Raw genomic sequence first — 14,635 nt, 5'->3', positions numbered from 1 at the left:
ATATATGGCATTATAGTTACAGATGTTGTCTGTATAGCATCACATCTAAAGGCATGGGTTCAAAATGGTCCATATGGAACTTCTCAATATAGTTCATGGGTTGATATACACAAAAGTTTGAGAGGTACTTACACGGGTAACCATATCCTAAAAAGGAAAATTAAAGTTTTTTTTTGTTGTTTTTTTTGTTTTTTTACCAAATAAGTCTTCCCATATCCATAGTAGAAGCACCATATTTACCCTTGATCCACTCCTTTTATATGATAAATTAGAACTTTTTAAAACACTTCCTTCTTCTTATTTTTTTTTTCTTAAAAGCACATGACAGGCTTGTAATTTGGGACATTTTTAGTGTGAAATAAATAGGTAATTTTTTTTTCTTTACAGGAATTTTTAAGTTCACATGATAAATCAGCATTTGAAACATATTTCTCCATCTGGGTTCTCCTTTTCTGGTTTCACCCCTTATTTTTTGTGAGATGAGCATGGTAAACGTTGCTGAAAAAAAAAGAGAGAGTAGCAGATTTTAACTGAGTTATTGTAGAATTGCGTTGCTACATTTCCCCCTCTTTTATTGGCAGTGGTATTTTATCATTTGTCAGCCCCCTGCAAATATCCTTCTTTTCCTCCATAAGTCAAAAATGACTTCTTAGGGCATACAGAATAAGTTGTAATAACACATTTAGTAGCTCTAAATAAGTCTCTTCTATCAATGTACACAGTGAATGTTATTAATGGTAAAGTCTTTGCATGGGCCCTGAGAATAACCAATAACTCAACTTGTCAGCATTTTGATAACTATAGGCTTCAATTTAACATGAAGAAATATAGGATTCAGTTTAGCAGTTTCAAAAGCAATGAATACAGATGATGAAATCTCTTCTTTCAGGCAAAGAGACTGAAAATTATTATACATAGACACTTATTTCTAATAGTGTCATTTCAATTTACTTCTCAGTTGCCTGATATTAGAAGTATTTGTCCAGGAACTGGATGAGAATTTAATCATTATTTCAGAGCTCCTGGCCCAATCTCAGGGACCAACTGAAAATCTTAACAGCAATTCAGTGGCAATACTTCTCATCCCTTTCCCACACTCTTATCTCCTCTCTCTTTTTACCTTCCAAGTTTATTTCTAAGAATTTCAGAAATAACCCTCTTTCAGATGAGAATTAACCATGACGTCAGGGTGGTTGTCACTGATGTGATTTTTCATCTGGTCTCTTCTTCCATCTTTATACCCTTCAAAATTCAGATCAGGCCTCCTTTTTCTAAGAATTTCCTATCTTCCCTCAAACACCCCCAGCCTGGGTGAATGAGAAGGAATGCAAAGCTACCACCTGGAATGGACAAACTTCTATTACCAGGCTACTCTTCTCATGAACAAGGCCATTCCTCAGGCCGGAAAGCCTTCCAATTCCATTGTTCTGTCATTGGTAGGTGACGCTTGCTCCTCCCCAACTTCACCCAGCTGCAGCTGCATGCAGGCCTCTCCTAGAGAACAAGCCATGCTCCTCAGAGCCATGGGAAGATTCAAGGGACAGTGCACAGTTTTATGCTGTCTTCCTGTAAGATTCCCGAAGAGCCAAGCACCAAGTGTTGCTTTGTTTACGTTGTTTGTGCCACACCTGTCTTACCAGGTTTCCCTTTCTGTACTTCCATGCACCTTGTGTTTCCCTCCCATACCAATCTCTATCATGTCTCTACTCCTCTGTGGCATTTTGGGCCATGGGTTCCCTGAGGGATGGTATCACATCTCTTCATTGTATCTAGAAAGCCTAGCATGATGATAGAAAGTGCTCAATAACTACCATTAAGTGAATGGCTGAACATTCAAAAATTATAGACAAGCAATATCAGAGAAATGTTGGTTTTGGTACTTTCTTTTCTACATTTATAGATTTCTTGCATCTAACGGGATTCTATTTTGCCTCTAGAGTTAGGTCTGACGCAAAGACCAGGCCCTGTCTTGGAGATGGTATGCTGCAGTGAGGACCAGTGAATGTCCCAGGAAATGTTGATCTGGGTAGCAGATTTCAAGCTACCAGCTAGTTATTGTTTAGTGCAGCATTAGTAGCATGGTATTTCTATCACACAGCTCGGATGTAACAAAATCACCTCAAAAGCACAGATAGTAGTAAAATGCTGTGAAATAATTAAGAATTGGAGGGATTTGAGTGTTTATCATCTTTGTTTTTAATATAATTTATTTAATTTCAAGTTTAATATAATTTTCAATAACTTGCCACACGTAATAGCTGGCTCGCAAAATCCCTGATAATTTGATAATTTTGTTTCATGAGACTGTGGGGGCTGGTTTCAGAAACCACTGGATAGGACTCTTCTCAAGCTGCTTTTGGTACCCAAACCGTCCCCATCCATCCCTGAACCCACTCGGGATCACTTCAGCTACTCCCTTGCCAGCATTTTCAACCCCAAACATCTGCTCTTTGATTGAAACAACTAGTTGCTTCGGTTATTGGTAGAGAAGTACACAGAATGTAAAAAAGAATAGACAGACTTGAAAGAAGATTAGGACATTCTTTAACTTTTCAAAACCTAGAGTCTTTTACTAAGTATCTTAAGTTTTAGGTGAGTAGCCTGCTTCAACTATTTTTGCACTTGGCACCACAGGGCATTTCTGTACCTCACCACCTCCCGAATCCTGCTTGATATCAGCCACTCATTTTCTATCCAACTGTATTTTCTGGACTGTATGTCTCCTTTTTAACCTTGTAGAATGTACAAACAACCTTTAAAATCTCACTTCGTATCAGAATTGAGTGTTGATTTTCGGAGGAAAGGTGATGATTCCACCACCATTACTTACTCCTACCACCCCACCAGCCAAGTAAAATTTGCTTTTATTTTTTTTTTAATCACATTAAAAACAAAACAAAACAAAACAAAACCCATGACAGCCTTCTATGGGCCTTGATTTTGAATATCTTATGAATATATTGAATATTTTCATTACCCTTTTCTTTTATATGTCCATTTTAGCTTGCCTGTTCTTGAAGGGTTGTGCTGAAGAAACATACCCATTTTGTTTTCTTTGCATCTTACTCAGGAAAAAATCATGAACAGTTTTACAAATGTCCTTTCATAGCTGCAGGGATGGGAGTATTCACGATGAACCGATTGATAGGTGTGGAGTCATGCTCACTAGTGTGCGGCAATATAGGAAACAATCAATCTTTGAGCATGATTCCTCATTAAAGAGTAGTAATAATGATGATAATAATGCTTTCAAGCTTCTGGCAGTGTCCTCATGTCCTAGCACATTATGCACGCACCATAGCCTCTGGGTAGATTGTGCCAATACACTCAAAAAGCCACAGTCACTGTGTCTTCTTAAATATATTCTCGAAGTTATGAATACATGACACATAAACAAATTCTAGCTATTTTGTGCATTATGAGTAATGAAACAATATTTCAGTTGCCTTATCCTTGAAAACAGTAACAACCATTAGGGTTTATTTCTAAATGTTTAATTCATCGCCACAATCACCATCATCTGGACTACAGATGGCAGACATACTGCCTAGAACTCGGTTTCTAAGTGAATGGCATTTCCCGGAACAATTCTGTAGAGAGAACATACAGTATTTACATTCCCCTCAGTTCTTCTTTGCATTTTGCCCAAATTTACAAGCATATTTGGGATGAGGATGATGTCACTAAAGAGCAAGTGTATTTCTCTCAAATGGTTAGGGAAAGAAATTAAACTAGACTACAGGAAAAACCCTTGTAGAGGGATTCTTTTGGTTGGGTTGCTTTTTTTTTTTTAATTTGCATATAGCTTACTCAGTCTTTTTGTAAGGGCACAGTTATCATTTCTATTCTGATTTTCTTTGCTCCTAAATACCTGACCAAACATAATTCACTTAATTAACAGCTCTCTAAATAGATTGAGTTTGCTGCCTTGGGGGATAGACACTGGAGGCCTGAAACTCCTGAGTTGTCTGGCAAAGCTCCAGAAGGGCCTAATCACATGCTTGGATTAAAGAAATAAAACAGACTGAATTGTAAATGACAACAGCAGAGACCAAGGCCACTGGGCACAGGAGAGAGGGGATAGAAAGAAGGTGAGCCTCCCCCTGTCTTTCTTGTTTAAAAGAACAGCTTTAGACAAGATATTTACAAATTCCAGTGATATGCACAGACAGACAGATCCACAGAGCACAAAAATCAGAACAGGCAGATGTTAGTCAAACCATCTTACTCGGATTTCTGGAAATAACAATTTCAATCATTGACATGAGCCTTTGGTCACTGGAAGTATGAGACATATAAATACCAATTTAATAGAAAAATAAAATAGATAAAATGAAGTTAATGGAAAGCACTTATGAGAATTTATACTGTCTTATAACAGTATAAATAAAGTGTGAGTTTACTGCACTTATGGGAATTTATACTGTCTTATAACATGAGTACTAGAGCTACATTTCTGAGGTTTTGAGATTTCCTGCTAACAGTGCAGCTTTGGGGGCTGCAAGATACCTGGAGCAAAGGTCGTTGAATTAGCTGACTTTGTGCTTTTAGAGAGCAATTACAAATTTCATACAGCTGAGATTAAAGTGGGACATGTGCCTTGGGAGCTTGAAATATTTGTAACTGTTAATTAAGACTTTGATCAGTACTTTATGTCTGTCTCTATATTTCTTTACTCCTAGGTTAATCTGATACTTGACCAACAAAGAGTAACCAGGAGAAAAATTAATATACATTTAAATATAGATTACCCCACTTAAATTATCACCTGTAGTAAACAGTTAAATGTTGTTCTCTGGTTACCTTTTCTCATGTCAGCCCCTGCAAGCATCTTGATTATAGAGCTGAAGCTTTGCTTCTAACACAGGGAATATGACAAACCTGACTTCATGTATTCAACCACAGGTATATACTAAGCACCTCCTCTGGGACAAGCATCATGCTAGGGAATGTGCTACCAGCTGAAGCAGCAAATTACAAAAATTTTGAATGGACATGGAAAATGGAATGTAGAAATACAAATTATACTCTGAGATTTTGCAAAGAATGTTGTGGCTGAACAGCCCTGTCTTAGAGAAGATAGAGAACCATAAGTTCTTTTGTTGGCCCACAAGTTGTTCTTCTTTTTAAACATAAACTCAATATCTTGAATTAGGAGATTACACACACACACACACACACACACAATTCCTATTTCTATTTCTCTTTAAAATAAGAAAATCTGGGCTAGTATTTCTGCAGAGCCACAAGCCCCTGGATGTAAACAGTGATCCTAATATGGCACCTAGCTCTCCATTTCAATAGTCTTCCCAGGGGTGAGGGAGTAGATAAATGCCTAGTGCCATTACACCCATGGCTTCTCCCCTTTATCCTACCTGCCTGGCCAAAAAGAGACATTTGGATTTCTGTCTTAGAATTCTGCATAAAGATTTTCTTAGATCCTCTAAGACCTCTAAGTACCTCATAGTGCTGGTGTGAAGATCAAACAACCTTGGAAAAGTACCTGCTGCATAGTAAGTGCTATACATGTGTGAGCTACTGTTGTTTAATTATTAAATATGTAAATATTATATAATTAATTTATATATAACTATTAAATTGTATAATAGCTAAGTAATTTATTAATTCTACCTGATTTTTCTTTGTTGCATATTATCATCAGCAATATGTCAAGAGTAATCAATAAACTATAATTTACTGGGATGTATCTTGCTAGTGGTCATCAGAAGCAGATTGACTATAAAAGTAATGATACGTCAGAGTCCCTCACTTTCATGGACGACTTCTAGGGCCTGAGAGAGAGATTAGATATGTCGTATGTTTTTGTAAAATTTGCCAAAGTAAGATACTTTCACTAGTTAACACAATTGTTCCTTTCCATTCCATTTTTTGCTCTTGTTAGACTTGCCTGAAGGTATCAGGTTTTAGAATGGCATGGGTTTTGAGAGACAAATAAAGGGAGTTAAGCTGAGGAAGCATTTACTTTTGGGGCATATTTAAATAACTCAACAAAACTTCATATTGTTTTTTATTGCTAGGTGTCCAGGTATAGGAATGACTTTCAGGAATACCAACCACTATTGTGGCCAGTGCTGACTCATCCAACTCATAAGTGTAGGACCACAGATTATGCTGCAATACGAACATTCCCTATCTACTCAGCCCTAGATATGAGGGCCATGCAGGAGAAGCAAGGTTTGGAATGCATGAACCTGAAGCTAGTCTACTGAAATTTCTTCCGATGATCAGACATGCAAAATTGTTAGTGGAAGATTTGGTCTTTACAATATGTACATAAGATGGAAGTTTTGTTACGGATAAACTAAATAATTCAGAATATATAATTTTAAATACTTTATATATTTTTTGATGGGAATTATTCAAGAGAGAGTTTATTAGAATGCTTGGGTTTATAGAGCAAAAACCATAGCAGTACCACATGCATTCAGAATGTCTGTGTGTGAGGTTACGTTTTATGCATCCCAATGTATACAATCATACATTAGCCTGTCAAATGCATCTTGTCCTGACAGTAGTTCTGGATGAAAAAAATATATAAGATTGACACTGGTATGGTGAAACAACACACAAAATTGCCCCAAATGCAGTAAAATGACTTGAAGAAAGTAGTGTTCCAAAGATAAAAATTCCTACACGTATCCATCAACAAGTTAATATACATGGTAGGAGTGATTTCAGGAGTGATTTCATTCCCAATTTATGTAGTTCTATACAATGTAGGAACAATTTCAGATATGCATTTTAATTGTACTTTTGCATATCTTAAATTCAGATTAATTTTGTACATTTTTTTCTGAATTATTGAATATATTGAAATTTAAATAAGATAAAAAGAAGTATTCAACTAGAAGCCAAAAACCTATTCTGGAAAAAGAAGACAGCAGTAGCTTTACAATGTCCAATTTCTCTTAATACAACACAGGGAAACTGAAGTCTCTTGTGAACAAAATCATGAAGATAAGGAAAAGGATCAAAATAGCCCAAACAAACAAATAAAAATGACAACAGAAACAATAAATATGTTTATGAGAACTAGACTACTTCTAGAGGGAGAAAAAAAAAAGGGTGAAGGAAAGTAAAAGGAAATTATAAATTCAACAAAACATTCCAGATGGTCAACAGCAGCTCCATTTTGATGAAGAAGTTGATTTCATTAGGAATCATGTCTTCTTTCATCCTGTTATTTCAACATCGTTAAGTTAATGACTATTTTTTAAAATTCTGGCCCTAATATGTATAAAGGACTGAACAGAATATAAAATAAACAAAAAGAGCCTCAAACAGATATTTTGAGAAGAAAAAAGTAAATGGTTCAATTATTTTGAGATGCTGACTAGCCTAGACCAACACTGAAGGTTGCACTAATTGTTTGTAAACTGTTTTCAATCAGATAGATGGAACTCAGGTAAGACAAGTGCTCAGGCTGAATGACCATATTGAGAATGCTCAAGTCAGGAAGATTACACAGGATATAAGGAAGCTGTATTTATTTGTTTTATATGCCAGTCAAACAAAACATACTGGACCAGTGTCTTGAAGAACAAAGACAATTCAATATTATTTCTAGAGTGCTAAAATGTAGTTGTTATATTTTAAGTGAAAAAATTTTGCCACACAGAGGTCACAATAGAAAGTGAGGTTCTCAAATAATGGAGATTTTATGGAAATCATCTAATTATTGAATTTAATCCATTGGTATACAAGGACTTGAAAAATGTCAAAATGAAAAAGTATGACTTTTTATCCATTTTACAAAAGATAATTGAAATGATGAGCGAATATGTATGAAATGAATTGTTAGGTCCATCAGACACCACATACTACTTCACTGAGATTCTACACTGGATACACATGTTCTGATCACTTGTAATTATGATGCAAAAGTGTTACAAAAGGAAATCTTATGAGTTCTAAGCTTTTTTTTTTTTTTTCCCAACGAAAATCTTCTATTTGTGAGTTCCTTCTACTGATAAAATATGTGCTGGACAATTGCAATATGTCATTTGAAAAACATTTGCCATCAGTTGTATGGCAACGTAGCAGTTATGAGACTGAGAGCTATGGGAACTCTTTAAATATAATACGAATGTAACGTACTGTTTTTTCTTTGCCTCTCATCAGATAAAAAATTGCCTCTCAGGACCAAAAGTTATTAATTACTTTGGTATTTTAACAAAAGTTTTGATTTATTTTCAGGTTCATCTAGTTAATGGAGTAAATTAAAAACACACATGGCTGTCTTAGATAATCTTTGAAGAGTAAGTATAACAAGATGGTCCATCCCTAATAGCATTGGATTTAGGTATACAGATGGGGCAAGACTGGCCTGTTTATGTTTGCTAGGGTTAGATAATGGGATCACTATACTGGTCTATTTACTTTTACACATATAAATATAAATAATATAAATATAAATATAAATATAAATATAAATATAAATATAAATATATATAATGCCCCATTATAAAAGTTATATTTTTTTTGTTTGGTGGTAAGAGGAGAAAAAAAACAGATTTCTGTTCTTTTGAATTATGTACAAACACAGATTTCCTTATTAACTTATTTCCTCTAGCTACATCAAAATTTGGGGGAAAACCCTCTTTAAGTCATTTCTCACTTTTTCTATAGATTTTGTGCTCAAAAGTTGATAAGCTACAAGAAAAGCAATATGGAGGAACAAGGAAATAAATAGACATTTTTGGGTACTGAGAAGCAAATTGTAACGAAAAATTTTTAGAGCACAATAAAAGCTGTAATTCACTAAGAGGTAAATTTCTGATAGGAGTAATATATAGGATATTCAGTTATTTGGTTATCTAATTAATGGAGAGGAATGAATTATATGAGCAAGGAAGATAGATTTGTATGACATGCTGATTTCACATGAAAAACTAAAATCAATGAAGATAACCTAAAGTTCATAGCACATTTCAATCACGACAGAAAACTTCCTTGTTCCAGTTTGCAGTCAACCTTTTGACTCCTATCCCCATGACCAGATGCAACTGGTATTCAGATTTCTATCCCGTTGCTCAATTTTCCCTGTTCTAGAATTTTATATAAATGGAATAATATACTATTTACTCTGTTGTGAATGGCTTCTTTCAAAGTATTGTTTAGAGATTAATCTATGTTGTTGTACGTATATGATATTATATTCGTGAAAATACCCTCTCACTGAATCACATTTTTCTGTTACCTTGTCTCTTTGCAATGTAACATTGGGACTCTTCCCATTGAGAGATAGGGTCTATTTCCAACCTCATGAAAACTGGGCTGCTTTTATGACTTGATTGAAAGTGATATCTTTTGAGTTCTTGACTTTTGACTTTGACCTCTGACTCCAAGCCTTAAGAAAGCTGATAGCTTCCATTTTAAATTTTGGAACCCTACATCCATATAAAGAAGTCTAGGCTGTCTTGATGAAACAGAGAGAGAGAGAACACAGAAAGAGAAAGAGAAACCCTAGAGGATAAGATCATCTGGATAAAAGTGGCCCCAGGGAGTAGTGCTAAGAAGCCTTTAGTCCACAGCCAACATCAAGGCCTCACCTCAGACATGTGGGTGGAGTTATCTTGGATCTCCAAGAGATGCAAGAGTGAGCCTAGGCAAGACCAGCAGAAGAATCACTCTGTGAACCTACAAAACTGTGAGATATAATAATTTTTGTTGTTTCAAAGTTACTACATTTTGAGATGATTTGTTACAGAGCACCACCTAACTGATAGACAGTACTTCATTTTTGTTGTTGTTGAGTAGAATTTCATTGTATGGATATACCGCATTATAATTTAGACATTAACTTCCTTAATTGCTTTTTGTTTGTTTGTTTGGTTTGATTTGGTTTTGACTATTATGAAAGAGTTGCTATGAGAATTCTTATACAGGTTTTTTAATGAATATATTTTCATATCCTTAGTGTAAATACCGAGGAGCTGAATTACTGTTATACGATATGTGTTTAAACTACCAAATTGTTTTCCAAAGAAGTTTTATCTTAATATATTCCTGGCAGCAATGTAGAAGAGTTGTATTTGTAACAAATGTTGTCCATCTTTTTAATTTCAGCTATTCCAGTTAGTGTAAATTGGTATCTCATTGTAGTTTTCATTTGCATTTCTCTGATGACTAACAATGTTTAGCATCTTTTCACATGTGTATTGGCTACTTGTATAACTATAATCACATAATTTGTTTTGTGAAGTGTCTTTTTCAGTTTTTAAAAAAAGGTTTTGTTTTTCTATTACTGTGTAGTAGGAATTCTTCATACATTCTGGGTATGAATCTTTGGTGAGATATTTGTATTGCAAATATTTTCTCCCAGTGGTGGCTTGCTTTTTAATCATCTTAATGATATCTTTTGATGCATAGACGCTTTGAATTTCAATGGAATATATTTTATGATTTTTTTTTTGTCTTTCTATGAAATATTTGCCATCTCTAAGGTCACAGGATTTTCTATGCTTTTTTCTAGAAGCTTTAGAGTTTTATCCCTTGGGTATATATATCATTTATATTGAAAAATACATACATGAATGTATGTATGTATATACTAGTATTCTGCTTCTCTGATTGAACCCTGACCAATACACAGCTCATGGATTAGGGAAGCTTCCATAGAAATTTAGATCTTTAGCAGAAGCTTTCCTTTTTCAACTGCACTAAAATTTTCTAGTTTTTAGGTTAATTGGATTATAGTTGTACACCCAAATGCTGTATATTTTATTTCTAAAACCTGAAGAGACCCACTAGACATTGTGTCACTTTATTAGGAGGTCCAGATGCAGCAATTTTCCTTCACTTTGGAAAAGACATGTCAACATGTCCTAAACCAGGGGATCTCTAGAGATTTCACAGAGGTGGCAGGCCCCTATATTTTTAGGGATTTATTTTATACTCTTTGACATGTATGTGTATTAACAGTTTTTTTTAGGGTAGTTGTTATTTCCTGCTCACCAACTGGTTCATGATACCAGTGTAATGAAACTATGTGATAATATGTGTTATGAAGTGACTGAGGTTCCCAAGGAGTAGATTATGGCACAGCATTAGAGACTTGGCATGGCTCTGAGGTAGGACTTTGAAGTTGTGCTATTGGCCCTGCCATCCAAAAGCAGAGTCCCTGATATTTACTAACAGTTACAGATTTTTTAAAAGATGCGGTAACTAGTTCAATGACTGTATACCATGAGCCAAGATATATATTGCTTTTTTCCAATAACAAAATATACCTTAGAATCCAGCTGCAATTGGAGTCACCACCTGATTACAATAATGTGCTACCATTTCCTGAATTCCATCTGCATTCTGCACAGGCAAAATAAATGAATTCAATGGAAATGTTGTGGAAATCACCATTCTTCAAGGGAATCTTTGAAGTGTTTGATGATAACATTCTGTATTACCTTTACTCTTTCAGTAGTGCAACATTACTTTGAGTTTACCATTTTGGTAGTTAGGGCAGTTTTAGTGGCTTCCTCTTGGCTAACTTTATACTTTAAAGAGCTAGGAAAAGAAGAACAAACCAAGCCAAAGTTGGAAGAAGGAAGGAAATAACAAAGATTAGGGCAGAAATACATAAAACTGAGAGTAGAGAAAAATCAACAAAACTAAGAGTTGTTCTTTTAAAAATAAACAAAGTTGGCAAGCTAAGCTATACTAAGAAAAAGAGAAAAAATATGCAAATAAATAAAATGAGAAGTGAAAGAATAGATACCATGACTGATGATACAGAAATAAAAACTATCACAAAAGACTACCGTGAACAATTATACACCAACAAACTGGATAACCAAAAGGAAACGAATAAATTCCTAGAAACAAATAACCTACCCAAAGTGAATCATGAAGAAATAGGAAGCCTACACAAATTCATAATTAGTGTGGAGATTGAGTAGATAATCAAAAAATCTTCCAGCAAAGAAAAATTAGGCCAGATGGCTTCACTGGTAAATTTTACCAAATATTTAGAGAAGTATTTTTAAAAAGATTAATTTTTATTTACTTTGGAGAGAGAGCTGGGAGGAGGGCAGAAGGAGATGGGGAGAGTCTCAAGCAGACTCTGTGCCAAACATAGAGCCCAATGTGGGACTCAATATCATGAGCTTGAGACCACAACCCTGAGACCACGACCCAAGCTGAAACCAAGAGTCGGACGCCCAACAGAGTGTACCACCCAGATGCCCCCATATACTTACAGAAGTATTAACACAGATCCTTCTCAAGCTCTTCCAAAAAACTGAAGATGAGGAAACACTTCCAAATTCATTTCAGAAGGCCACTATTACCTGATATCAAAGTTAGACAAAGACACCAAAAGAAATGAAAACTATAGTTCAATATCCTTGATGAATACAGATGCAAAAATCCTTAGCAAAGTACTAGCAAATAAACTGCTGTTTATTTATCCAGTTCACCTACTGAAGAACACCTTAGTTGCTTCCAAGTTTTGGCAATTATGAATAAAAGTGGTTATACACATTTGTGTGCAAGCTTTTGTGAGAATATGTTTTCAACTCATTTGTAAAAAATTACCAAGCTGTCTTCTGAAGTGGCTGTATCATTTTGCATTCCCCCTACCAATGAATGAGTTCCTAGTGTTCCACATGTTGGTGTTGTCAGTGTTTTGGATTTTGGCCATTCTAATAGGTGTGTAGTGGTATCTCATTGCTGTTTGAATTTGCAATTCCTTAATGACATAATGTTGACTATCTTTTCCTTGCTTATCTGTCACCTGTATATCTTCCTTGGTAATAGCTATCATTTAAAAGTTGGCCATTTAAAACATTGGGTTGTTCATTTTCTTATTAAGTTTTAAGAATTAACTTTATATTTTTAGGTAACAGTTCTTTATCAAATATATATTTTGCAAATATTTACTTCCAATCTGTAGCTTGTCTTCTCATTCTTTTGCAGAGTAGAAGTGTCTTTTACAGAGTAGAAGTTTGAAATTTTAGTGAAGTCCACCTTATCCATTATTTCTTTCATGGTGTTGTAACTAAAAAATCCTCACCAAATCCAAGGTCATCTAGATTTTCTTCTGTTTCATGCTAGGTGTTTTATACCTCTGTGTTTTACATTGAGGTCTATGACCCATTTTGAGTTAATTTTTGTGAAGGCTAGAAGTCTGTATCTAGATCCAAGTTTTCAGATGTGCATGTACAGTTGTTGCAGCACCATTTGTTGAAAAGACTATTTTTCTCTATTCTATTGCCTTTGCTCCTTATCAAAGACCAGTTGACAATATTTGTGTGGGTCTATTTCTGGGCCCTCTATTGTGTTTCATGATAGGTTTGTCTAGACTTTTGCTAATACCACATTTGATTATGGTAGCTTTTTAGTAAATTTTGGAATTGGGTAGTGTCAGTCTTTCCACTTTGTTCTTCTCCTCCAATATTGTGTTGGTTATTTATTCTCAGTCTTATCTCTCTATATATAAACCTTAAAATCAATTTGTCGATATCCACAAAAAAATTTTCTGGGATTTCAGTTAGGGGTGTATCGAATTCCCAACTTCAAAATTGGGAAGAACTGACATCTGGACAAATTTGAATCTTTTTGTCCATGAAAAATGGACTATCTTTCTATTAATTCTTTTATTTCTTTCATCAGAGTTTTATAGTTTTCCTCCTATAGATCTTGCTTTTTTTTTTTTTTTTTTTTGGATTTATACCTAAGTATTTCATTTTGGGGGGTGCTAATGTAAATGGCATTGTGTTTTTTATTTCAAATTCTATTTGTTCATCACTGGTATATAGGAAAGTGATTTACTTTTGTATATTAACCTTGTATCCTGCAAACTGCTATAATTTTCTATTAGTTGGAGGAGTGTTTTTTTTGTTGATTCTTTTTTTTTTTTTACATAGGCAATCTTTTTATTAAAAAGACAGTTTCATTTCTTTTTTCCAAACTGTGTATCTTTTATTTCCTTTGCTTGTCTTCTTACATTATCAAGGACTTCCAGTATAATGCTGAAAAGGAGTCGTGAAAGGATATAAAAATACAAATTCAAAGGGTTACATGCACCCCGATGTTTATAGGAGCATCATCAACAATAGCCCAACTATGGAAAGAACCTATCTGCCCATTGACTGATGAATAAAGATGTTATATATGTATTTGCAGGAAAAAATAAAAGGACTGGTGACAGAGGACATCCTTCTCTTATATGTTTTTTTAAAATTTTTATTTAAATTCTAATTAGCATACAGTGTAATATTAGATTCAGGTGTACAATTTAGTGATTCAACACTTCTATACAACATCCAGTGCTCATCAAAACAAGTGCTCCTCTTAATTCCCATCACCTATTTCACCCATCCCCCACCTTCTCTCTTCTGGTAACCCTGTTTGTTCTCTATAGTTAAGAGTCTGTTTCTTGGTTTGCCTCTCTCTCTTTTTTTCCCCTTTGCTCATCTGTTTTGTTTCTTAAATTCCACATATGAATGAAATCACATGGTATTTGTCTTTCTGTTAATGAATTATTTCACTTAGCATAATAATCTCCAGCTCCATCTACATCCTAACTTTGTTTTGTTCTTGATCTTAGCAGCAAAGCTTCTAGATTGTTGCAATTAAGTATCATGTTAGCTGAAGGTTTTTTGTGGTTATTATT

At 34.7% G+C, this 14,635-nt stretch overlaps 2 long non-coding RNA genes across 7 annotated transcripts in view; one reads left to right on the top strand and one right to left on the bottom strand.

The window, feature by feature from the left end:
- LOC111098331 overlaps window positions 1-14,635 on the top strand; it is a 53,009-nt gene that overhangs the window by 20,471 nt on the left and 17,903 nt on the right. For all 5 annotated transcript variants that reach the window (XR_005367953.1, XR_005367951.1, XR_005367952.1 and 2 more), the window contains one exon: window positions 8,218-8,279. This is a non-coding gene — a long non-coding RNA (uncharacterized LOC111098331). The remainder of the gene's footprint in view (window positions 1-8,217; window positions 8,280-14,635) is intronic.
- Window positions 1-14,635, bottom strand: part of LOC119874204 — a 48,401-nt gene that overhangs the window by 23,210 nt on the left and 10,556 nt on the right. Inside the window, exon 2 of one of the 2 annotated variants that reach the window (XR_005367955.1) lies at window positions 12,219-12,308. The exons of the other annotated variant lie outside the window; for it this stretch is intronic. This is a non-coding gene — a long non-coding RNA (uncharacterized LOC119874204). The remainder of the gene's footprint in view (window positions 1-12,218; window positions 12,309-14,635) is intronic. 2 annotated transcript variants of the gene reach the window in all.

This window comes from Canis lupus, chromosome 12 (genome assembly GCF_011100685.1).
Source record: "Canis lupus familiaris isolate Mischka breed German Shepherd chromosome 12, alternate assembly UU_Cfam_GSD_1.0, whole genome shotgun sequence".
NCBI lineage: Eukaryota > Metazoa > Chordata > Mammalia > Carnivora > Canidae > Canis > Canis lupus.
The sequence above is the reverse complement of the archived record's forward strand: the minus strand, read 5'-3'. Positions and strand labels throughout refer to the sequence as shown.